The 27,848-nt window shown below is 39.6% G+C and overlaps 1 long non-coding RNA gene across 1 annotated transcript in view; it reads right to left on the bottom strand.

Moving 5' to 3' along the window:
• LOC122556899 (uncharacterized) overlaps positions 1-27,848 on the bottom strand; it is a 157,568-nt gene that overhangs the window by 103,243 nt on the left and 26,477 nt on the right. The window lies entirely within an intron of this gene.

Here is a 27,848-nt window from a genome sequence, read left to right as displayed (position 1 = left end):
GGATGCAGGGACGGCATAGCAAGGAGGATAGAAACTATTCTGTGTAGTGAAGAATATGAGTCTAAATGATTACATTGCTGACTCTATGCCTGGATTCAATTATCAGTTCTGAGCTAGACAGGAACTTGGAGAAAGAGGAGCCAGTTGCTTTTGCCCACATAGATATCAACAGCATAGGCAGAATAAAGAAAGTGATTCTGCTCAGGCAGACTGAGGAGTTAGAAACAATAAGAGTAACAAGTGACTAAAGGGGAACCTGTAGTTGTGTTTCAGAAAGGCATTTGACAAGGTGCTGCATAAATGGTTATTACACAAAATAGGAACCCTTGATACTGGGGCTAACTTATGAGTTTGAATAGAAAATTGTCTGACTGGTTTACGGAAAACATAGGGTAGGCATAAATGAGTCTTTTTTGATTAGCAGGATGCAATGAGTGGAATCCTACAGGAGTCTGTGTTAGTCTTCAGGTTTTGGGAATTTATATCAAAGATGTTGATGAAGGGAATGAAGGCCTGATACTTTGCAGATGACACATAGTAGGAAAAAAGATTTGTGAAGAGGACATATGCAATTTACAGATCAACTTAGACTAAATGGCAGACAGAAAAGTGGCAGATGGAATATATGTGAAGTTACTCACTTAGGCAAGAAGAATAAAAATACAGTGTATTACCTAACTTGAGATCAACTGCAGAATTTTAAGGTGCAGCATGATCAATGTGTTCTAGTGCAATAGTCCTAATATGAAGGTACAACAAGCAATTAAAAGTGTGAATGAAAAGCTGTCGGTTATGATAACAGGGCTGAGCAAAATGTTAAGGGTGTTAGGCTTCCCTTAAATGTGCATTCTGAGACCACATCTTGAATACTGTGTGTGTATCTTACATATGGAACGATATAAGTATGCTAGAGTTGATTCAGAGGTTTACAAAATTGAAACCTAGAATGAGCAGATTTTCTTATGAAGGCAGTTTGGACCCAGCTTGATTTCACGGGAACTTAAACAAGTGAAGAGTGATTTGATTCAAGTACATAAGATCCTGAACAGTTTTGACAAAGTAGGCATGGAAAGGATCTTTCCCCTTGTTGAAGTTCAGAATTAGGGGCTTGATAATTAAAGGTTGCTCTTTTACTACAGAGGTGAAGACTTTTTTATTCTCTCAGATGATCATGCAACTTCGGTACTCTCTACTTCAAACGTTGGTTGAGGCATTTAATATTTTGAAAGCAGAGATAGATGGACATGTGCCGAGAGTGTGGTGCTGGAAAAGCACAGCAGGTCAGGCAGCATCCGAGGAGCAAGAAAACTGACATTTCGGGCAAAAGCCCTTCATTAGGAGGGCTTTTCCTACTCCTCGGAATCTGCCTGACTTGCTGTGCTTTTCCAGCACCACACTCTCGTTTCTAATCTCCAGCATCTCCTGTCCTCACTTTCACCACAGATAGATATTTGTTAGGCAAGGGAGTCAAAACGTTATAATGGTCAAGGGATAAATTGCATTCAAAACACAGACAGATTAACTATAATCTTATTAAATAACTAAGCAAGCTCAAGGGGTCAAATCTCCTAATCTGACTGTTTATATGTTCATATAACTTCTGCTACGCCTCGGCCTTGAAGAATCCAGGAGGAGTGGGAATGGAGAGTTGGGGGGTGGGGGGAGGGGTGCGGGGTATGCGGGGTGAGGTGGTGTTGCTGAGCTCATCAGTTTGTTAACTTTAGGCTGCTTCATGAATATTTCACATCTCACAGCTACTGTTTGAGCCTGGTATACAGCGTGCAATAATTTGCATGTGCCTAACAATGTTCCACTTTGAATATATCAACAAATATTAAGAGCAGTTTGCATAGACTACCTTAGGCATAAGCATTGTGCAGTGGTACAAGTTATTTGTACATCAAAGGAAGGTTGTTTTTCAGACTGGAGGACTGTGACCAGTGGAGTGCCACAAGGATCGGTGCTGGGCCCACTACTTTTTGTCATTTACATAAATAATTTGGATGTGAGCATAAGAGGTACAGTTAGTAAGTTTGCAGATGACACCAAAATTGGAGGTGTAGTGGACAGCGAAGAAGGTTACCTCAGATTGCAACAGGATCTTGATCAGATGGGCCAATTGGCCAAGAAGTGGCAGATGCAGTTTAATTCAGATAAATGTGAGGTGCTGCATTTTGGGAAAGCAAATCTTAGCAAGACTTATACACTTAATGGTAAGGTCCTAGGGAGTGATGCTGAACAAAGAGACCTTGGAGTGCAAGTTCATAGCTCCTTGAAAGTGGACTCGCAGGTAGATAGGATAGTGAAAAGGCATTTGGTATGCTTTCTTTTATTGGTCAGAGTATTGAGTACAGGAGTTGGGAGGTCATGTTGCGGCTGTACAGGACATTGGTTAGGCCACTGTTGGAATATTGCGTGTAATTCTGGTCTTCTTCCTATCAGAATGATGCTGTGAAACTTGAAAGGGTTCAGAAAAGATTTACAAGGGTGTTGTCAGGGTTGGAGGATTTGAGCTATGGGGAGAGGCTGAACAGGCTGGGGCTGTTCTCCCTGGAGTATCGGAGGCTGAGGGGTGACCTTATGGAGGTTTATAAAATCATGAGGGGCATGGATAGGGTAAATAGGCAAAATCTTTTCCCTGGTCGGGGAGTCCAGAACTAGAGGGCATAGGTTTAGGGTGAGAGGGGAAAGATATAAAAGGGACCTAAGGGGCAACTTTTTCACACAAAGGGTGGTACGCATATGGAATGAGCTGCCAGAGGAAGTAGTGGAGGCTGGTACAATTGCAACATTTAAGAGGCATTTGGATGGGTATATGAATAGGAAGGGTTTGGAGGGATATAGGCCAGGTGCTGGCAAGTGGGACTAGATTGGGTTGGGATATCTGGTCGGCATGGGCGGGTTGGACCGAAGGGTCTGTTTCCATGCTGTACATCTCAATGACTCTATGACTCTATCAAATGATTGCGCCTCAAGAGAATTAGGAATTAGTATTCTAAAGCTTTTATCAAATTATGCAGCAACTAATATACTCCACTATTTTGAAAGGATAAAGTGACACACCTGGGAACCATTGGCCTGTATTTATAAAGTTTGCCATTGCGATTATCTTTGTAAAGGTCGTGATAAGACCAACATTTGGTAAAGTGTGACATGCTGAGAAATCTTCAGCATGAACTCAACAAAGGGAGGTCAAGTTTAATTAGCCTGCTTGAATTTTTGAAAAGCTTTCTGATGTGGCATGGATACGCAGTTGCTGTTAGACAGTTGGATATTCAAAATGTTTGTGAAACAATTTTCCATTAGAAGATAAAATATTGCACTGAGAAAATTGTTTTCAAGTCACGAAATTGCAGTTCATCAATGGGATCTTTACTGATTGAAATATGTTACAAGGAAGACATGCTAAGATTGGTCTTGAGAGATCGCTATAACAAGGGATGAAGTTTTCAACTCCCGGAAGTGGCAAGCTTAGAAACAGAATGGGCACTGAAGTAAGCTGGGTGATGGTACAAACATACATTATTGCCTCCCCCATCCTGCAATTTAATGTCATGATTTATTATCAGTTGAATTCTATTCCATAATAGACTAATTATTAAAGTTAGGGATGAGATTCAGGGTGAGCTTGCCAATTGGATGTATAATTGACTTAAGAGCAGAAGACATAGTGTGGTGGTAGAAGGTTAGTTTTCAGACTGGAGGCCTGTGACCAGCGGTGTTCCACAGGGATTGGTTCTAGGTCCTCTTTTGTTTGTTATTTGTAAAATGATTTGGATGAGAATATGGAAGGCATGGTTAGTGAATTTGCAGACAACACCAAAATTGGTGGCATAGTAGACAGTGAAGAAGGTTTTCTAAGATTGCAAAGGGATCCTAATCAATTGGATTGATGGGCTAAAAAATGACAGATAGAGTTGAATTGGGATAAAATGTGAGGTATTGCATTTGCTCCAACAAATAGGGACAGGACTTATACAATTAATGGGAGGGCCTTGGGCAGTGTTGTAGAACAGAGGGACCTAGGAGTGCAGATACATAATTCTTTGAAGTTTGTATCACATACAGACTGCATGGTTAAAAAGGCATTTAGCATGCCTGCCTTCATTGCTCAGTCCTTTGAGATTATGCTGAGGTTATACAGGACATTACTGAGGTCTGTTTGGAGTACTATTTTAGAGTGGTGCAGGAAAAGCATAGCAGGTAAAGCAGCATCCAAGGAGCAGGAAGTTCGACGTTTTGGGAAAAGTCCTTTATTAGGAAGGGTCTTGCCCGAAACATCGCTTTTCCTGCTCCTCGGATGCTGCCTGATCTGCTATCCTTTTCCAGCACTGCGCTAATCTTGACTCTAATCTCCAGCATCTGCAGTACCCACTTCTGCCCTCTGGAGTACTATGATTGCCCTGTTATAGGAAGGATATTATTAAACAAGAAAGGGTTCAGTAGAGATTCACCAAGATACTGTTGGGTATGGAAGGTTTGAGTTATCAAGAAAGGCTGAATAGGCTGGAACATTTTCAATGGAGCATAGGAGGTTGAGAGGTAAGCTTATTGAGGTTTAGAAAACTAAGAGGGGTATAGATAGAGTTAGTAATCCTTTCCTAGGATGGGGGCTTTCAAAACTAGGGGCATATTTTGAGGGTGAGAGGAGAGATTTAAAAATGACATGAGGAGCAACATTTTTAGATCAAGGATGGTTCACATATGGAGTGAACTTCCTGAGGAAGTGGTGGACAGTTACAATGTGGGCACAGTTACAATGTTTAAAAGTTAGATAGGTACATGAATAGGAAAGGTTTGGAGAGATATGGGCAGGTGCAGTTGATTTTGGGATTATGTTCAACATGGACTGGTTGGACCAAAATGCCTGTTTCTGTGCTGTTTGATTCTATGAATCTATTTAACAGCTTCTGGTAGGCCCCACTGGAATTAACCCAGTTTCAAGTGAGCTTGTTGCCATGCAGTCTGCCTAATAGGCCATTCCTGGGGCAGGAGGTGGTGGGCATGACCCCTCGATCATGGGATGTCAGAGCATGATCAAGGAACTGGACCTAAGGCAGTGACATGCCTGTGGATGCTTCACCTTCTCCCTGTGAATGCCAATACCAGGAGCCCCACCACACACTGCCCCACACTCTCCCAATACCTTAAATATTTTTGTTTCGTCTGCAGTGACCTCTGGCTCTGGGTTCTTAATTCCAGGCAAAGGCCTATCAATGCTCTCACCAGTGTCTAATCGGAAGAGACATCAGGGGATCTCTTACTTTCCTTTTTGTCCAGCTTGCAAGATCCCTGGCCCCACAGCAAGTTTCTGTAACCCATAGTCTGCAATTGATAAACTAACAGGAAGGCCAAATAACGGGAGACCATGTAACCAAGTTCTGTGAGTTGATACTACCCTCAATGAATCTGTCTTGTGCCATTTTACAAAATGATGATTCCTTCTTCTAGAACTTTTAAAACTATACTTGCTGAAATCTTCTGCCACTTTTGAGAGCAATTTCTTCCAGTGGCTCCTGTGGAGTTGGATAATTTGATAATGTTATTCAAATGAGAGTCCATGTGATAAATAAAGCCAAGGTTCTTATTAATTATACACATCCCCTTCCTGATTTAGGCTCACCAGTGAGATGATGCTGTCAGGAGGCACAGAAAATAGCGCACAGCTCATGATGACAGCTCTCATAAGCTGCAGCTGTTACTTAAAGAGGAATCTTCATTCATGCTTGGCATACAACTAGAAATGGTTGGCAGTGGCCTGCATTGCTTTGGAGCTGTTTGTGCGAGAACCTCTAACCACAGACCCTCCATCCAATCTTGTTATATGATCAGAAGACCCAGGCTTGCATGAATGCATGACCTGTTTAACAACCTGAGACAGCAAGCCAGTATTACATTTCATCAAATGAATGACACAATTAAAAAAGCTAATCAGAAATGAGATGATGGGAGTGCTCGGCATGAAGCACATGGGCAGAATAAGACTTTGATCCATCTCTTGCCAAGGAGAAGGTCCAGCCCTCTGGAGTTGCCAGCTGACCTGATTGGCTGATGTCTGCAGCAGGTACAGCGGCATCATCTGCTCAGTCATGAATAGTGCCAGAACTACAGGCAGTACCATAGACAGCCAAGAATCCTTCAGTGAGGTTCATCTGGGATATTGGGTGGCAATCTTACCGAGGAGGTGGTGGGAGCGGTGTGGTGTGGTTGGAGTGTGTTTTGCAGAGCAGGTGATTAGGAAGGAGCTATTACCTTCAGGAGTGGAAGGGATGTCCTGATGACCAAAGGACATCCCCAAAAAACATTATTCCCCCTTTCCTTCTCATAGTTCAAAACCTTTTTATGAAAATTGGTTGCCCATGCCAACCATAGTTGAGCATGTGCAGAGTATTACCAAAGGCAGTTCAGCTTTTAACAAGCTCAATTGACCTTGAATTATTTACATATGAAGCAAAATTTGCTTAATTCAAAGCCCATGCACTCTTTGCATTATGGGGGTGAGCTCAGGCGCAATTGTGAAGATGGTGGGTTAGCCACCCTGTCTATTTCACATGTCCACTAACCAAAAACATGCTTGGCTAGGGCATGTCATATCAAGGTCAGAAAATCATAAAATAGTGGAGCACGGAAGAAAGCCAGCCAGTCCATCATACCCGGGGTTGATTCCCAAAAGAGCCACTCTGATTCCCTTGTCCTTTTCTCATTAGTCTTCCCTGAAAGAGACATTCTTTTCATCCAGCTGGCAAGATCCCATGCCCCACTCAAATATCTGTAGCCCACAGATTGCAGTTCATAAGCTAACAGGAAAGCTAAACTTTTGAGAAGATTTGTAGCTCAGGTTGAGGTTCTAGATGTATGTTTGCTCAAACCTTCCAGCTCTGCGAGCAAACTTACATCCAGGAAGGCTAAATAATGGGAAGCAATGTAAAATAATGAATAATAATGCTCTTGCTTCTTTTAATTTTCTTCCTTTCATATATTTATTTATGTCTTCCTTTAAAAACTGCAGTGCTTTCTGCTTCCATTATGTTTCCATTTGGACATCCCATGTCCCACAGCGTTAAAACCTCTTCGGATTTGTGCCTCTTCGGAGTTTACAGGAGGAAACTATCTGAATACTGTTATAACTCCATTAGCTTGAATCATGAATACCGCTGCACGGAAACAGGCTGTTTGATCCTCAAGTCTGTGTCACTGTTTTTCTCCACATGAGCCACTTAGTCTAATTACACAGTTGCTTGCTCAAGCATCTGTTAATATTTCTCTTTTTCAAGCAATTATCCGGTTCCACTTTTAAAGGAACTTATATTCTACTTAAACAAGTATCCAGAGTTCTACAATGGGATGGCCAAATTGCCTGCCTATTTCCAGTGATAAGCTCTGTTGACATGCAAATCGGAATCTTACGAAACACATGAAATGTCAATTGCTAATTAGTGAAACATCTGGCAGAACTGTACAGCTTCTGACCAGGTTCACTGGTGGTAAAACTGAAAAAGTCTGGCAGTGTTGTTTTAAACCATTTTTGAAGGTTCAAGAGGAGAAGTTGGTCGTTTCATGTCCCCTCCCAAAATTTCCTAGGCTATTGATGCATTAGGCTCTTCCACCAGCGACCCCCTCACATGTTGTCACTCAATAACTTAATCTACTACAGGTCTGACTAATATTGCGTGAGCTATAATCTGATGCATTAAATCAAGGTGCATGTTGGGCACTGGTGACTCACTGGTGCATTCAGGGAACACCTATGCCCCAAAATGGCTTTTCCCTCATTATATTTTGAGTCTTAAAATCAACCTGCTTTAATTCTGGTCATGTACATCATCACTGGGAGGTCTGCAACTCATGCACAGCCTCCTAGTTGTTCTAAAATCCTTTTTCCTCTTTAAGACATCCTCCTGATCTGCATGGCACTTTTAGCCCTCATAATGTTGGGCTGCCCCAAGACAATAGATATTTACCATTCATAAGGAATGAGATCTGATTCAGAAAAATTGATGGGTTTGAAGAGGAATCTTTTTAAGCTAATGTAAAGGGAGCTGCAAAAATGATACTGGATGCTAAATTAAAAGTTATTAGTGTAATGGGAACCAGTTGCAATGATTTCATTTATTTCAAAGGAACATTCTTGCCCCAAATACTCTGGTCTGTTCTTCAAATGCCCACCACCCTTTCAAAGAAAACCTTTACATGCAAGCACAGGAGGTATGGAAACCAGTCCTTTTGCCTGCTCATGCTTCATCATCCAGGACTCAAACATACTTCACAGGTGAAAGTGTGCATTTTGTACTTGCAATTTTTACATACTGTGTTCACTGCAGATTGAGTGATCATTTTGCCTAGTACTTCCATTCAGTCTATAAACAAGACCTTGAGCATCTGTTTATTTGCCATTTTAGCTCTTTATTCCATTCTAACAATAACTTCTCTGTCCCTGATCTTGAAAATGTTTTAATGAAGCTTAATTGAAATGTGAGAAACTGAATCTTACCTTTCAATTAGGAACTTTTCAACTTTCCAGACTAAATATGCTGGACTTATCCCTTTATTGTCATTTAATCACTGCTGCCATATCACAAACCTTATTATTTTTTACCATTTTCCTTTTCTCATCTATTACATTTCAAACATATTCCAATTCCAATAATAGGTTGTTGACCTGAGAAAAATGATGCTGCTTGACCTACTGAGTGTTTCCAAAGTTTTCATTTTTCCATATTAGTCCTAATGTTAGCAAAATTCCACAGTGTTTATGATCTTATTTGTCTTTTGTACATCTTGCTCCTGAATATGTTGACAGTCAACAGTGATCCATAATCAGTGATCTGTGCAGTGAGATGAGGCTAGAACACATTCCTGCTCTCTTTTCAATTTTGCAGTTCCTTAAAAGTTTTTTCTCATTTTTAAGACAAGATGTTTTCTCAAGCTGGCAAGGGTAAGGATGTTGTTGCCTTTTGAGGAATAACTTCACCCAGAAAGAATGAGTACTTCATATAACATGTCCAGAATCAGAAACTACTTACTGTTTTTCACAATTCCAGTTTCTTGATTTATGCAAAAGATCACACTTTCACTTGAATATGACTTTGGCAGGTTGCATCCCGTGCACACAGTTATTGGGTCACCTTGATCATTTCAGCTATCAGTTACAACTCTAAGGATTACTTTCATAGAACCATGCATCCTTTTGATATTATGCTTTCTAAACACCTTCTGCAGCTGTGTAATTTTAGTTGGGTTCAGAAAGCACCACCTCACATTTGTGTCAATAATGACCAGCTTGATCTGAATTTTAATTGTTTGCTGTGCTCACGTTCTTTAGAATACAATTAATTTCACAGAAGTGTTGTAACTATGGTTTCCTGGCTGTTGCTGTTGTGTAAATATCAACTGTCCAGATTTTTCTCTATTAACCTGGCTTCAATCAGAACAGTTTTTATATGCCTATTATTCTATATTTACTGAAACTGCATATGAGAGATGTGTACCTGAGACAACTTGTTTTAAAAATCCATTACAAATAGATCAATACTTTCTCCTTCAGCTTAATATCCTTCAGACACACCAACCAGGAGTCATTCATAACATTCTTCTGAGATGAGAAATATTCCTCAACATTATCCATTAGTATTTTTACTTTCAATCTACTATCCATCACTGTGTATGCACATATTGTGCTAAATATTTGTTCACGTGGCATAGATTCAAAGTAATGCTACACAGATTATGTCATATCCCTAGGCAGGGGTGCCACCAGCTGATGGCTAAGTAGCATATGTCGGTTCCATCGTTGATGTTATTAGAAAAATCCTCTCAGGTTGCACAGGTATAAACTGATGGTACTATCTGCCTCAGAGGAACTGACATAGTTTATGTAGCATTACATAAATATTTGGCCCATTGTCCACCTCTACTACTCCCTCACATACTGCTCTGTATTTTGGCCTAGAGTTCTCTGCATCAAAGTAAGAACTAAGTTCTAATTACAGGTTGTTAAACAAGTTGTTTAACCGTTTAAACAAGTTACAGGCAGAGAAAGAAAATGTTGAAAAACTCAGCAGGTCTGGCAGCATCTGTGGAGAGAGAAATGGAGTTAATGTTTCAAGTCCGATGTGACTCTTCTTCAAAATACTGCTACCCCATAGTAATTTCACTTTATCTTTCAAGCTTCCCTGACAACCACACGCTTGAATCCCTGACATGTTAATAAGGGATGTATTCTGTGTTCAGGCTCCCTCACCAAATTTGATCTGATGAGTATGGTTGGTGTCAGCCTCATTCAGAATCCTTCAACATTCAGTGTGCTCTAAGCATACCTCTAAATTACTGAAAAGTAATGATGAACCAAGAACACAATGTGAAGCCTGCATACATCATGCTTAATACAGGATTGACTTCAACATCAGGAGCAAAAGGAATATTTACCCAGTGGCAATCATAAACAGAAATGCACTTTTCTGGAACAGCTCACTGCATGTCTTAGGCTTTAAGCCTAGCACTGACACTCAAATTCCCTTTGGACTGTATGTGAAATTCACTGTTTTCACAAAGATGATGGAATTCAATAGATACATTGCAATTAGTATGTTCTGTTTACTGAACTCCTTGAGGATTGTTTTATACGTACAGCATATTGTTGATATTGTTAAAGTTGATTGAAGTTGTGTCTGAGGGGAATTTGGTGGTTAGAATGAAACATGTGGTATATTTGGCACAATTCCAAAATAATTACACAAGGGTTTGCTTTTAATCAAAGTGTTGTAATTGTGTTTAAGATGATGGCGAGTATGATCCAACAAGAAAGCAGACAAAGTTTGATTAGGCTAAAAAGAATGGGCTAATCTCTGTTTACAGCTCACACTGATTTATTGTTAAAGGTTTATTTATATTCATTAAAACTGTTATTTACCAGATCCTTGAATGCTGACTCATAGTTCAATTTTGTTACTTTCTGTATAAACCATTTCTTCCACGTAATATATAACTGCCCATGGAATCCTTGCCTTCATCTTGATAACCCATGGAGTTATCCTGATCTCCCTCCATAACTTCACAACTACTGGAACTCATTTGTACCAATTCCATAGAGGTTACCAAACTAAAGTGCTTGCGGGTTAGTGGACATGTCTGGAAGAGGAAAGTCTAGTAGAAAAGCTTGCTCAAAGGTGACATCTTGGTCATCTTAGACCGGCCTGCAGTTCCCAGTGAGCCATTATTCACAGCCTCCTGAGAATGGGCAACTATATTGAGTGTGTGGGCACTGGAGCACCAGTCTGTCTGTGGTGCTCAGATATCTCATAGAGTCATGGAGATGTGCAGCACGGAAACAGACCCCTCAGTCCAACTCCTCCATGTCGACTAGTATCTGATGGCTGCTTCAAGTTTGCCTGCAAGGTGGCCCAGGACAACAAGGAGACCCACATCATCCCCAGATACTTACAGCTAGCTGTGTGCAACTATGAGGAGCTCAACAGGTTGCTGGAAGAGGCGACCTTTACCTGGGGAGTGGTGTGGTGCTGCCCAATATCCAGGCTGTGCTGCTGCCCAAGAAAACTGCCACAGGGTGCATAACTAAAAAGTGAACAAGAATTAGTCACACAGATTTAACTGCATTGCAAAGACATTTTTATTATCCTGTATTCCTCAACTATGATCATGCTATTTCTGAATTCACTCTGTGGCAAAAAACAGCTGACCATTTCTGTTACAGAATCCAGAAATATTACAAAAATATAGTCCTGATTTACCACAACATATGGCATCGATGCACATAAGCATTTTGTGCTGTACTCAAACAGCTGCACTTTTTAATATTTCCAGATGGTATTAAAACCAGCTCAAAATGTCCTGATTTAGTGGCAATTTGTGAAACTTGCATAGTAGAAACCAAGGATGAGCTAACAACACCACTAGGTGAAGTATTTAGGGATTTAGTAGAAAAGAAAGTGCTTGAGAATGTAAAATGTACTGACCTTATTAAAATCGGAAACAGGGAGATCCAAATAACTATAGACCAATTAGCCTGATGGCGGTACAAAATAAAATTCTGGAAGTACTGTTAAGAGTCAGAGGAGCATTAAGGGAGATATAATTCAATTGGCAAGTGTCACAATAGTTTAGCAAAGGCAATTATCATCAGAACAGTTTAACAGAAATATGAATAAAGTATATAAAGATGAAATGTGTGAAAAAGATGTAGGTGCAATGTACTTGCTTTTTAAGCAAGACATTTGATCATGTATTTTGTAGAAAAGTAATATGAGGTCAACAGGCATGGAATTGTGGGATCATATTGAGATAAATGATCATTGACTAAGAGTTGGGAGATAATAGTGGTGACTGCCAGATGGAAAATAGGTGAGCAGAAAATTAAATGGCCTCTTGGGCTTAACCTTTTCTAATCCAGGCCTTAACTTGCCCTCTTGGGGAGGCCAAATGAACATCTGTCAAAATTCAGAAGAATTCTTTTTTGAAATATGCAGATAGGGTTCCAAAAACATCATGAGGACCTAAGTATCATTTTAACTGGAGCCCTCTAAAGGGAAATAATTGTGATCAATCTAGTAGCAAGAAGAGTGGAGCCAGAAAATGCCCAGGCTATGCACATTCTCCAGCACTATCACCCAATTACTTCTGGAGTATTGGAAGATATTGTTCCAGGTCTCGAATAATTCAGCTGTTATCTAACACTGTATTGTTCACCCCACCCCATTGAGTTTGGGCAAGACAATGCATGAAATTCTAGTTTGAAATCTTGCATGCCTTTTCTATATCATATGTGCTTAATACTTTGGTGGAAATAAATCATTAAGTAACCAAGAAAAACTATACAGGTAGTTTACATTACTTCATTGGTTTTGTTCTATTCAATTTCTATGAGAGTCACAGATTAAATGCATACTGGAAGTTTTATTTTTCTTATTAAGGCATCGAACTGTAAAGAGCCATACCAATAGTAAGATTTAAGGAACAGCAGGGAAAGTGAGGAAAATCATTAATGATAATGAGTAATGCTGAGGCTTGAGTATTAAAATTTAGCAGATTGAAGATGGTATAAAATATCATGCAAAATCTAAGGATGAAGGGAGGGTGGCTGCAGTGAAAATATATTTTGAAGTAGCAGGCAGTGTGATGACTTCTAATTCCATCAGAGTGATCTGTCACTTAGCTGTAATCAAAGTGCATTTGTAACCTAGGAAAATTAAGAACAGCATTTCAGGGGGATACCAGCTGTAGTAATACTGATTAAGTAGAGAAAAACAAAATGTTGAGGACTAAAAGCAATAAGGTTGATGATAAAATGCCAAACTTTTCTCATCTCCTGTGTGAGGGAGGAGGGAGGTGTTAATAGAAATTCATTCGATGTTCCTGTTGGTTTTGCTCCTGAAAAAAGTGAAGGTGAAATGTAAAACTGGTTCCGTTTTTTAAATAGAGTATCTAAACTTGTTAAAGGATGTTTTCATTATTCATGTTCCATTATTTTATAATTTTATGATCATACTCACAAACAGTTACCTCTGCATTCAGAGTGTCTTAGCAAGAATATCTCCTGGGGTTTAGTACTGCAATAGACTGATAAAACAGTTCTTTGCTCCCAGATGTGAGTTGAGTGAGGGTGATCTCAACATGTAAGCAATATTTGCAAATAATGTTTCATAATTATTACAAACACTTCAAATTTGCTCTTAATTCAGTTTGTGCAGTAAACTATTTATTGAAATTGAACTCCAAAGCAATTATTCACTGCACAAAACTGAATTAAATGTCTAAATGTATTACATTGAACAGGCGGGAGTTCAGGCTATAATATGATAAAGATTCATCATGGGAGCAAAATACTCAGGGAGTAGAATATTTAGTCACCCTCAATTGATTTAGAATGTCACAAGGTCAGCACAGGATTACTCCTTCTGAATGTCTGCAGTGTCCCAATGCAGCACACAAAATACACTGCATTGCAGAATCATTAATGTATTCTTCAGTTGGAGCTGAACTTACCATGCTATTTCTGCAATAATAACTGACAGCAAAAGGGCCAGATATCACTACCAGCTACAGCTCTATATAATAGCATGTTACCTAAATAAAAAGAACTTTCAACTCTCTCATTCCGAAATTATTGAGAATATAAAGTAACCTATCTGCGTATGCAGTTCATTACATGCAATTTCTCAGAGGATTCTTTGACTTTAATCCTTGGGGTAAAGCATTGAGCTTTGGGGCCAATTTTTATCTTCCATCCAGTGTTGGAATGATTGGGAGGTTTGGGTCTAAAGGATAAATCAAGCAAGTCACAGTGTTCTAATACAGCAAGCAGCAGCCTACCACACATAGGCATGGCTCAAAATGAGAAGTCACTGTTAAGGGAGAGGATAGGTGCCACAAAAAAGCACCCATAGTATTCTGAGAGGAGGATCCCTACTCTCACCACCCTCAAAATGATAAAATACTTCTTGCATTGCTGCTAGCAGCCCCTCTAGTGGCTGCTGATTAAGTCAGTCCCTGCCTGATTTAAATGGTGGAAAATACATAGTACAAGTTCTTCTTGTTGATAGCTGAAATTTTCCCGTGGTGTAGGACTCTGGTTTTCAAATGCAAGTAGCTTTCTGTCTGCCCGTCTCCAATGGGCATGCTGTTCACTAATTTAGGCATTTATAATAATGTGCTTGCATGGGCCTTGAGAATTAAAAGGGAAACCAAGGAGCCCAATCTCTGATTTAAATTGTTGCCTATCTATTCATCAAGTTGATTTATCATTGGGCTGGTCAAAGCTAAGTCAATTCCAGGGGTTAAGAGATATCAGTCAGGATCCACCTCCCATTTATCTCTACCTCCTCGGCTCACAAGCCTCATTCTTGATGAAGGGCTCTTGTGCAAAACATCGATTCTCCTGCACCTCGGATGCTTCCTGACCTGCTGTGCTTTTCCAGTATCCCACTCTTGAATCCAATTTTTGAAGCCAATTATACCAATGCTCCAGCTAAGATCAGCTAATTTAAAGTTGATATGGATTGGAAAATTGAAAAGTTCCTGGTCTATATGGTTAGCGACTAACTGAATAAACTTGCAGAACACTTGCCAACTCACAGATTATAAAACAGATAGACAAGCTTCACTTCTGCTTCCGTGCATGCATTAAAATCAATGGCATGAAATGATGGGAATGATAAAAAAAAAGTGAAAGGGTAAAAAATTAAGCATATAACCAATGTGTTAAAAAAGTATGAATTTAATTAGGCCATAATTCCTTATTCATTGCAAACATTACTAAAACAAATCATTTGTTAAATGAATGTATTAAAAGTATAAGAAGAATTACTTACAGGCAATGAAGATATTCACTACAAATATTTCACAGAGTAATATAATAACTAGTATGTTTGTCCCAGTAATGAGAATTTTGTTTTATTGCCCGAAGCTGTATTGCTGAAGGAGTAATCTAGAGACCTAAGCTCTACAATAAAGCCAATACTCCACAATCCTATCACAGCAGCTGAGGAATTTGAATTCACATAATGAAATAAACCTTGATCTTTTTTAAAGTAGCTAACATCAGTAAAGGTGACCATGTGCTGAATTTTCCCAAAAATTGACTCAGTGGTAATATCAGGAGTGCCTCCATCTGTGAGCCCTAGAAAGCTTTCTCACTCAGTTTTACACTGCTCCCCTCATTATGCATGTATTATGTCATTATGCCACCTCATACGAGCTATTGTGTGCCAAACCACAGCAACAGCCTCACCATTGCCAGGAGCCTCTGTGATTTCCCATACCAGACCCATATTTATGGCCCAGCTGTATACCAGGTCAAGCGTTGACCTTCTGAATAGCCCTTTACAGAACACATCCTGGAATGGAAATGATAAAGAAAAGCTTTTGGGGATAAATAGGAGTCACGGGTGACACTTCATTGCAAACATATACTAATTCTTAAACATATTGCTATTTTACATCATCACCAAACTGAAGAACTGTCATTGTGGATACAACTTAAGGAATCAAACTGTCCAGTTACCCATCCTGAGCACCTTATCACATTAGAGGCCTACCTAAATGAGTGCTGCTCTCACCTTAATACCCAGTCAAACATAACATCTTCTCATTTCTCAATGCTGAAAAGCTTCAAATGGATGAAAACGTTAACTGTAATTAAAATACAGCAAAAGTGAAGAAAAATGAAGGAAAAATGAACTGCATTTGTTTTTGAAAAATGTAATGATCAACAACAACAAATTTAAACAATGAATGATCACTGCACCCAGTTCACATCTAATGGAGCTGGGTGTCAGTTTAAACTTGTCTGTTTATGTTGTGCCTGAGGCTGCAGCATTCCATCATGCTAAATATGATTTTCCTCCTTATCATCCTCTTCAGAAGATTGCTGCCTCACTTCCAGTTTTTTAACATCAATCATATCCCCTCAATGTCTGCTCCAGTTGCACAGGGCACTGCCTGGTAAGATTAAACTGTGCTCTTTGTCAAGAGTGTACTGGACTAATCCAAACATTGGAATCTCATCTTCTGAAGGTCTACCCTCTGCTCTGTGATGGCCCTGGTGATGAATGGGCAGCATTAATTCTGCATTTACCTTCAGTCAGGGTGTAATTGAAGTGTCAGCCATGGACATAGAAGGTAGCCCTTGTCTCCAAGTAACAATAAACTTGTTGGACTATAACCTGGTGTCATGTAAATTTTGGCTTTTTCCACCCCAGTCCAACACCGGCACCACCACATCATCCTTAAAATGAATCAAAAACACAGAAGTTCTCAAGGATTAAAGCATCAAGACACCTTTCAGTGCATTGGTGCAGATTGTAAAGATGTTAATGCAATGTGTGTATTGTCTATAGTGCTCTGAGCTGGGAGTAATCAATAATGTTGCCAGAACCTACAGCCTGGATTATGGCCAGGGTTTAACACCAGGTAATAAGATAATTTGGTGTGGTCTGGCACAAAATGTGTCAGGAAACTGATGCATTTGTGAACAGAGGGTTGAGATATTTCATACAGATCCCAGGGATCCTTGGAAACAGACAGTTTCATAAAAATTCAGCAAAGCTGTTGCCTTGACAGCCACAACAGTATGGGCACATATTTCTTTAGGTCGCATTGCAGCAAGTAGCATCATTCCATGACAGTGAACTGAATTTTACTAGTAACCAACCTCGTGTTGATTTTGGTTTCATGGAAGGTTTATCTTTGTGCACCCAAGCAACATCTTTCATGCTATTTTCTGAAACTTGCTTCATTATCTATGCACCATGGCTCTATGGCACTACAGTTATCTTAACTTCCCTCACACCACAGACAGAATACTCAACACTGCTGAGATTTCCCGTGATTCCTGACACTATTGTTAAAGCCCATCAGTACACCAGACCAAATGCTGTCAACCAGGAGCCCCTCTTCACCATGCACATAATGGGAGGAAAGCCAAAAATCAAATGATTCTCTGGGCACATAGATGGCATGGCTAACACCTGATTGGAATTAGAAGTGTACATTTATCTGGCTATTGCTATTTAATTTCAAGCTCCACCATTTATAGCCATCCCACCTGAGAACATCTGATTCACCTAATGTGTTTTAGAGAAGGAAGTCTATTATCCTTAAATGATGTGGGTTTACATGCAACTCCACAGCAACAGCACTGTTGGTTTTCTGTTTTAAAAAAAAACAGATCAATGAGTTAATAAAAAGCTTCTTTGTGCATGATTTAATCTTGAGTTGGCTAATGTATGTTTGCCCCAACAATAAGTTTACTTTTATTGTCTGGAGTTCGTTCAGGTCAGCATCATAATTGAATTGGAACAAATCAATTTCTTTTACTGCAAGTGTAAAAGTGATTCCAAACTGAAGGGACATGATTATAAATACAAATCATGTAGAAGATCTTATCGACAGAAGTTACAAAACAACAAATAAAACTAACAGCTCATTCACAGCTATTCAGGATTAAAACTTTACCATTTTTATGTTACAAATGAAAATATAGGAATCTTCAGTTTTAATATATGATTCTATACAGAATCTATTATCCCTAAAATAGCATACATAGTTGTCTATAATTAGCTCAAAGTATAAGACAACACCATCTTGTCAGTGCCAAACATTATGTTTAGGCTAATATTCAGCATAAAACCACCTAAGAGATGCATCACAGAAATTTCCCAGGGGTCCTTAGACATACACCTACTAAATCCTACTATCTAGTAGTGCAAGGACAGCAGATACATGGGAACACCACCACCTGCCAATTCTTCTCAATGTTACTTACCATATTCACTTGGAAATATGTTGTTGTTCCTTTACATACTTAATGGCATTCTAGATTTACATGCATGATATGGAATGCAGTGGATCAAAAAGCCATCTCACCGCTTTCTTCTCAGGGGCAATTAGGGATGGGCAATAAATACTGAATTTAAAAAAAAAACAAAACAACTCCCTTTTCTGTTAAAAAATATGTTGTATTTGCATTTAGAGCCAGCCTGAATTATTCACCTCAGAAATGTGTGTTTTACTCATTAGATGGCTTGTGGGATTGACATAGAACATAGAACATTACAGCGCAGTACAGGCCCTTCGGCCTTCAATGTTGCGCCGACCTGTCATACCAATCTGAAGCCCATCTAACCTACACTATTCCATGTACGTCCATGCTTGTGCAATGGTGACTTAAACGTACTTAAAGTTGGCGAATCTACTACCGCTGCAGGCAAAGCATTCCATACCCTTACTACTCTCTGAGTAAAGAAACTACCTCTGACATCTGTCCTTTATCTATCACTCCTCAATTTAAAGCTATGCCCCCTCATGCTCGCCGTCACCATACTTGGAAAAAGGCTCTCCCTTTCCACTCTATCTAACCCGCTGATTATCTTATATGTCTCTATTAAGTCATCTCTCAACCTTCTTCTCTCTAATGAAAACAGCCTCAAGTCCCTCAGCCTTTCATCGTAAGACCTTCCCTCCATTCCAGGCAACATGCTAGTAAATCTCCTCTACAAGCTTTCCAAAGCTTCGACATCCTTCTTATAATGCGGTGACCAGAACTGTACACAATACTCCAAGTGCGGCCACACCAGAGGTTTGTACAGTTGTAGCATAACCTCATGGTTCCGGAACTTGATCCCTTTACTAATAAAAGCTAAAACACTGTATGCCTTCTGGATAAAGACGGTGATATCAGCAGTATTATCAAGAACGTATGCAAGAGTTTAAGAGATGGCTGAGGAAAACTGGGTCTTTCAGCAAAAAAGAACAAAGTATGAAGCTGACATTAAGCTATAAGTTGTAAGATTTGCTAACTTGTAAAATAAAAGTGCTGTGGTGAGAGAATTTGGTGTTTTTGAAAAACTTGGGTAAGAATACAAAGAGAAGGAATCTACCTTGAAGAAAATACCCAAAGCTAAATGTGTCAGCAGAACAAGGATTAAGTTTGAAGAACCAAAGCAGGTGTGGTCAAAGTGACCACGTACCCAAAATGAGATATTTCAAATTGATTCACAGCTGGAGAAATCAAGTTTGACAGAAAATTGGCCAAACTAAATTAAACAGCAGTCAGCAGCTATCAACAATGGGAAGTATGGAAATCAAGGTCAAAAGATGTCACAAAGGTTAGAGGGGAACCAGTTGCAGCCAATCCAATAGTAACGTATCAATCAGACTTTCTGGCACTTTGATTTCCAGCCAGTACCTGAGGATGTACACTTTACACCTCCCCCAGCATGGCAACAGTGAAGGATGACCCCATTGGATGCTTTGAACCCAGCTCACAAAGGACACAGAACACTCTGGAAGGACGGGGGCAAAAGCAAAGTCACCTCTTCAGTAAAAACTCACAGCAATTAGATTAGATTACATGATTAGATGACATTACAGTATGGAAACAGGCCCTTCGGCCCAACAAGTCCACACCGACCCACTGAAGCGCAACCCACCCATACCCATACACTTACCCCTAACCTAACACTACGGGCAATTTAGCATGGCCAATTCACCTAACCTGCACATCTTTGTGACAGTGGGAGGAAACCGGAGCACCCGGAGGAAACCCACGCAGACACGGGGAGAATGTGCAAACTCCACACAGAGAGTCGCCTGAGGTGGGAATTGAACCCGGGTCTCTGGCGCTGTGAGGCAGCAGTGCTAACCACTGTGCCACCGTGCCGCCTAATATTTGTGGTAGAGGACAATGCGGCAACCCAAAAAGACCCAGGAGAAGATTTGCCCTGACCTCAGGCCTATCTTCATGGAAGAGAGTCAGCCCTACATCAAACAGGAAGGAAATTCCAATGACTCAGCTCAAACATGCAGATCGCTGCAGGTAATATCCTTTCTCAAATGTATAGAGTTCAAAAGGGGGCAAATATTATGGAAATTTGGGAAATGCTCACATGGAGTTTTTTTATTAAGGAATATTTTGTTGCCAAAATCAAGTTAAACCGCCAACTGAATTCTGTGTTCCTTTCCTCACCTCACCTTTTAATACATGAACTGGTTGAAGTATCCAAAGCATGGGCAACATAGGCAGTGGAACCAACCTGTCCGTACACACACACTGCTCACATACTCCAACACAACTCATAAACTACACTGCAAACCCAACCCCAGTTTGAAAATGCAAACTGGCATATGCAGTTAGACATGGATTGGGTGTGCTTGAGACTTGAAACTATAAAAGCATGCAGGTTGATTTTACCTGAACCCATAAGAAGATTTAGTGCAGTGAGTGACTACGCTCTGTTGAACACAAAAGAAAGATACGTGTGAACTATTAATTATGAATGATAAATTTAACAGTTTAAAGATCATTCACAATATAAAGAAAGTAATTAAACCAATTTAGGACATAGAGTGAACTCCTACTTTAGGTATTGCTGTTCTGAATTACCTGATTATCTGTTGAATTAGTTGGAGGGCCATGTCTTCTTCTCTACCAAGATATTAAAATATCTTTGAAGTCTGTATGATATTACAGACCTTGAAATAATCTATATTAATGACTCTCCTGCTTGTGCCAGACGAGCATCCCTGGGCCATAAAAGAATCTAATTGATGGCAGCAGGTATTCATTGAATAGGAACTGAACATCAAGTGTTTGTGTGCCTATTTTAGATTAATATGCATTACTACCAGGTAGGATGGCTTAAAATATCTGACAGTTTTTGTAAGAGTCCAAATAAGGACTAGGCAAAAATAAGAACTCAAGTTTAAAAACTTCAATCAACTGACAATTGTGTTATTTAACATAAAGAAGTCACCCCATTCCACTAAATTGAGACTTGGACTGAAACCAGAATCAAATAGTTCATGACTGCTTTCATCTGTGAAATGACCTTATTAATGTGCTTCTGCAGCAATGGTCAGAGCATTTTGTATAAACTTACAAACATTTCCAATCATTTACTTCTCTCATGAAGTGATATTATTGAGCTCCAAAATGTAACGTATTAGATTTTGATAAATTAATTTTATTGCAGCATTTAGATTGTGACCATTCACATTGTTTGTTAATTCTATTGCACAATAAATCCAATATAGATTAATGCTATCATTCTCCCAATGGGAGTTCAATTTATATATAGATTCACAATGAATTCAGAACAGCCATGTATTTCATTTGATTAAATGCAACAAAACCTCAACTGCAAAGTTCCCTCATTTCCATTTATCTGTACAAATAATTTTACAACATTATTGAAATTTCTGAATAGTTAATAGTTCAATTTCTGGAAAGCTCCTACAGGCATGAGGATTCCTACCTAAGGTACTTTACCCTGAGAATAAAGTCCAGTTTGTGTCAGTGCACAAATAAATTATTCATTCCAATCTGACAATAAAATCCAAGTTATGAAATTGAGAACATCAGTTACAGAGTGATGATGGTGTAATAATTTATAAAACTGTGTATATAATTCTAAGGATCTTGTTTTTTTCTTATTTCTAGGGTAGAAATGTCACTTACTCGGGGTCATAGGTTTAATGTAAAAGGAGATGTGAGAGGCAAGTTTTTTACACAGAGGATGGTAAGTGCCTGAAATGTGCTGTCAGAGGAGGTGGCAGAAACAGATACAAGAGAAAAGTTTAAGAAGCATCTTGACAGATACATGAATAGATAGGGAAATAGGAAAAGAGGAACAGACCATGTAGAGGTAAAAGGTTTCTTTTGTTTCGAACAGTGTCATGTGCCAATGTAGGCCGAAGGTCCTGTTCCTGTGTGGTTCTGTGAGTGGAATTTCCTCATCATTGCTGATGCACAAACTTATGGGTTTCTACAAGAAAATTGGTATTTATGATTTTTTTTAATCTGAATCCACACTTCATGAAAGTTTCTTCAATCATATGCAAATTTAGTGAATTACATCAACTGAAATCTCACACAATTTATTAAAATTTTCTTGCCTCCAATAAAAAAAACCAGCAAATGCATATGTCCTAAAAATATACATTTCTGAATAAGTTTGATTTGCACCTCAAACGTGGAGATAAAGTAAAACATCAAGTTACTATTTCTAGTGTGTTGTTGTAATTGTACATTTTTTTAAAAATTGTTGCCTGTATTGAGGTCCATATTGTATCTTCTACACATTTGGATTTTTTATGGCATCCAATTTAGTTACATTAGTAAGAGAAGCCTTTCCACATTTACAATATGTTGCTTATTTTATGCTGATATTTTCATTCAAGTATCTGTCTTTCAGGACATTTAGTATAAATTAGTCTTGGCAAGATTGGTATAGAGACTGGATTAAATTGTCGTGCATGTTAAACTAAGGGAATTGATCCCTAATCGTGGTCTCACTAATGAAGCTTATAAAATGGCGTAATTGTTATGAACTTGTCGTCAACTAATGGTATGCACATCAAGTTTTGCACTTACACAAGTATAAACAACGTTAGACAGTGATCTGCTTTAGAAGAATAGTAGTAATGGATTTATTCAGCAGAAATTCTGTATCAACAACTTTTAGCAACAAGATGAATGACCAGTTAGTCAGTTTTGTGGTAGTATTGATTGAGAGAAGAATGTTGGCAAGACAATAAGAGATTCTTCTGCTCATTCTTCAAATATTGCTGTCGGCTGTTTAAGCATTGGAAAAAACAGGCAAAATCTTGTTTAAAGTTTCATCTGGCAAGACACCTACACAAAGCAGCATTAGTTTAAACTGTAATGGACTATCAGGTAGCTGAGATTACAAGCTCAATTCTCATCATGCCCTTGAAATGAGTTAAATGTCTTCCTACATATTCGAGGCAGATGAGGTAGACAAAGTATATACTCTCATCTGTTTTTATAAACTGAAGATAGTAGCTTGTAGGGTTACAATCCTCATTAGGAGAAAGTGAGGACTGCAAACGCTGGAGATCAGAGCTGAAAATGTGTTGCTGGAAAAGCGCAGCAGGTCAGGCAGCATCCAAGGAGCAGGAGAATCGACGTTTCGGGCATGAAGAAGGGCTTATGCCCGAAACGTCGATTCTCCTGCTCCTTGGATGCTGCCTGACCTGCTGCGCTTTTCCAGCAACACATTTTCAGCTACAATCCTCATTAAGCATGGACAACCAGTATTGTGCCCTGATTACCTAACCTATACATGTTGGTATGATTTTCAGTTGGCAGGATTATGAACACATCTTCCATAGCCATCAGCTCTTGGAACTCAGACCTTTTAGTTAAAGGCTATGACACTCCATCATAAGACATGCCATTTGAAGTGCATTCCATTCATTAATTAGCTTGTTAATGGCAGTAGGCCATCAACTAGAGATCATCACTGATTTCATAAGGACATTTGATTGAGAACACAGTCATCCATTAGTTCTTGGGAACAGCTGTACCCAAGGAAAAATATATTTGATTTATAGCTTTTTTTTTCCTTACATCTATTTATCAATTGGCAATGTATGCTTATAAATGACTAAGCTGCCAAGTGTTTGCTGTTTCTCCTATTGGTAACTTAACGGTTTACTTGATCGACAATTCCATGGATCTGCAGTAAAAACAATTGGAGATAGTTATGAATGCATGAAATATTTTCACACATAACATGGATACCATAGTGTTCATTGGTTCTGTACAAAGTTGAACAGTGTGGTGCTGAAAAAGGACAGCCGGTCAGGCAGCATCCGAGAAGCAGGAGAGTCAATGTTTCAGGCATAAGCCCTTCATCAGGAAGGCTTCCTCCATTCTGTACATAGTGCATACTGGGTGAATGAGTATGGAAATACCACAGCTGTAGAGTTGGTTGGAGGGGGCTATGCAATGTTGGAGGGATGTGAAGAGCTATGGGGTGAGTAGAGGAGCTTTGTTTGGCATTGAGGGTAATAAAGCACTTTGAGGTGAATGTTGGGGCATAGAATGACACTGAAGGTAACAACTGTCTATGGGGTGAGTGATGTGGTATAGATTGGCATGGGAATTATTTTGAAATTATTGTTCTAAAAATTCCTTCATCTAGACAATGGTTCATGACTCCTCTGAAACACCTTGGACCATAGTCCCGTGAAATGTTGGCCTGATTCCATAAAACTTGTTTGGGTGGGGTGGGGGTGTTAGTTGGGTGTGGCTAGGTGATCAAATGTAGCTGAGCATTTATGGAATTCAACGGTTGTGATCCACATAAGTTAATGCCCTTATTTCATCTTGATGGAACTGAGCCCTACTGGAATAAAACTGGGAGTCCCGGAATCAACTGGCCACCAGTTTCTAAGGTTCACAGAATCTCCCCAACTCACTGAAAATCCAGTCCATGATCTCTTATCTGTCCTTTCTTTTCAAAGTCAACAAATTAACTCACCATTTAAAACGCTGGATAAAGTGATTATCTACTGATTGCAAACAGCATTTCCAAGTTGCTTCAGCATTCTTCCATTTCAGTAATCATGTCAGATTTTCTGCTTGGATTACATGACTGTTGCCTTAGATTTATCCATGTGGGTTGGAATGCTTGCTACGTGAGGTCAAGTAAAGACACCTCTCACTGTTGGCTTAAATTAGAGAAGTCTCTCACCAGACTCAATCTTGGCATGAATGGCCTATACAATTCTGGGCATCTTTTCACTCACATCAGATCACCATGAGCATTCTTGTGACCTCTGAGGTTTTAAATTTTAAAAAGCAGGTATAAAATAAGAAATATATTGACAGTAACTATAAATTAAGAAAAGATAACAGTTCACTAATAGCTGCTCCTGTTTGACTTAAATATGCTCAGTAAATGTCCTTTGGTAATTAGTTGATATCTAATCATGGAGTTCTGAAGAAACTTAACTGACTGGAACGTTAACCCTACCTTTCTCTCGTCAAAGAAATGTCTCTTGAGTTGTTTCTAGTATATTCGGTTTTTATTTCACATTTCCAGAATCTGCAGTATGTTGCTTTTCAAAGTTCTCATGTTAAGTACCACAGTCCACGCCAAGGAAAGAAAATATTGGGAGTGACATGATAGAGTTTATATGTATTTCAGTACTAATTTCTGATGTGTAGATGACAGATAAAAGTTTATTAATTCGATCACTGTTAGCCTCACTTTCTTTCCTTAGAGTTAATTTCTATGCATGCACAATAAGATTGTCAGTGACAATGCCAGTGCAAAATTGTACATAATAAAATAACATGAAACATATCTGTGTTTACATTGCAATAATGCTCAAAACTAGACTTCGATATTTCAGGATGTGAGTTTGTTTACACCTTCTAAAGCTATTTGGTACCTAATCTGCAACAAAGCTCACACCGGCACAATGGGTAGTCACACCCCATCTACTCTAGGCCAGCAGCATCACCTTCTCTATGTAATTTGTTCTTTTCTTCTTCCTTTCTTCTTCAACGTCACTGTGGTACAATGTTGGCAGAGCGATGGCTGCAGCATCAGCAGTGTGGACTGGTACTCTTGGCAGCAAGAAGTCTGGAGTCTAGGCTCCTGGGATGGTAGTGGCGTGTTGCCTGGAACCTGGATTATTGGTGTCAGTGGTGACCAGAGCCCAGACTCTTGGTGGCAACAGAGCCTGGAATGGGGTCTCCTGGCAGTAGTAGGCCTGGAGCCTGGATTCTTGATGATGGTGGGGCCTAGGGAAGGGTCTCCCAGTGATGGTTGGCCTGGAGCCTGGGCTCTTGGCAATGGTGGTGGCCAGTGTGGGGTTCTCCAGGTGGCAGTAGACCTTGGACCTATTCCTGGTGGCTGTAGGCTGGAGCCTGGACTCTTGGCAATGGTGGTGTCTAGAGTGTGGACTCCAAGTGGCTGTAGGCCTGGAGCCTGGATCCTTGGCAGTAGTGGTGTCCAGAGTGGAGACTCCAAGTGGCTGTAGGCCTGGAGCCTGGACTCTTGCCAATGGTCGTGCCCGGAGTGGGGTCTCCTGGTAGTGATAGGCCTAGAGCCTGGATTATGGCAATGCTGATGCCCAGCGTGGAGTCTCCTGGCAGCAGTAGGCCCAGACCCTCAACTCTTGGCAGTGTTGGTGAGGCAGGAATGGTAGTAGATCTGGGATCTCCTGGAGAATTGGCATCATCATTGCTGATCCCAGAGCAGGATTCTTTAAGGACTGGAACACTTTACAATGATCTTGCAGAAGCCCTGAAACCATGCTTGAGACCCCAATTGAAACAGAAGGTGAGCTCTGATTTAAGTAATTTATTTTTATTATTATTGTAACTCAAACTGGTGCTACATTTTGGTGACAAAACACTTTTCACTGTATCATTAAGATATATGTGAAACAAACAAATAATCTCCACGTCAGAAACGATAATAGACACCTTCCGATTTCAGGAGCTGCTGTGAGATATGAATAGGCTTAATTACTGTCACATATCAGTGTACGTTGACACAGCATGTGATCTTCAGCAGCTGCCCAAGCTACAGCTGGGAATCTCCAGTTTGATGACAGCCTGTTGGGCTGATTCCACTTCATAATTTCAGATAGCACTGCTTGGTTTCCTTTGCAGTAGTCCATCTGTATTGACTGTACTAAAGGGAGCTTTGCATGAGTAGATCCAGCTTTTAGAGCCATCTGCAGAGATTAAGTAAGCAGCCAATACAGATAGATCTGTTTATGCAAGAAAAACTGCACTGAATAATTGTACATGCTTGCACAGCTGAAGTGATCATTTGTCACACCACTTATCTTCAGCCAGACTGATGGCTCATTGGCACAGAGCTGATTCTATGCAAGTTAAATGGATAACTTTAATGAGAATAGCAAACATTTTAATTTCCCTTATCTAGAGGCATATCTGGAGGTAGACACTTTCTAAGATTCATTGTCCACAGTGAGAAAATTTCCTCTCATCCCAGCGTTACGTGACTGCTTCCCATGAGACCATTCTGCACCACCTCTACTCATTGATTCTGAAATGTGAGCACGAACCAATCTAATGTATCTTCATTGTTCCCACTGAGCAAGGAGATCTGAAGATATGGACCTGACACATTATTTGTATGTTTTTAAAGAGACAGCACAGCCTTCATTTATTAAACTGGTAACCTTGCTTTAAACAGACCATACTCCTAGTGATTTCTTTGACCAATCTCAAATCAAGAGGCCCCTTTGGAGGGATCCATATCTTCACATCCTTCCAAAGTTAAGGAGGCCAAAATTGTGCAGAATACTTAGCTGTGGTTTCATCAAAGCCCTATACAATTACAACAAGACTTCCTTTTTACTTCATTTTATACTTCAACATGCTTGCAATTAACATTGAATTTTGCTTTCTTTAGCTCTACTGCTTATTAACTTCCTGTGATCCTGTGGAAGGACATCAAATTCCCAGTGTATATCAATAATTAATCATCTTTCATCTTCCAAAACTCCTCTGCTTACACCCTGCCATCCTGAAAATATCCATG

This window comes from Chiloscyllium plagiosum, unplaced genomic scaffold, assembly GCF_037043375.1.
Source record: "Chiloscyllium plagiosum isolate Xiang-an unplaced genomic scaffold, Cpla_swu_hap1 HiC_scaffold_16, whole genome shotgun sequence".
Taxonomy (NCBI): Eukaryota; Metazoa; Chordata; class Chondrichthyes; order Orectolobiformes; family Hemiscylliidae; genus Chiloscyllium; species Chiloscyllium plagiosum.
The sequence above is the reverse complement of the archived record's forward strand: the minus strand, read 5'-3'. Positions and strand labels throughout refer to the sequence as shown.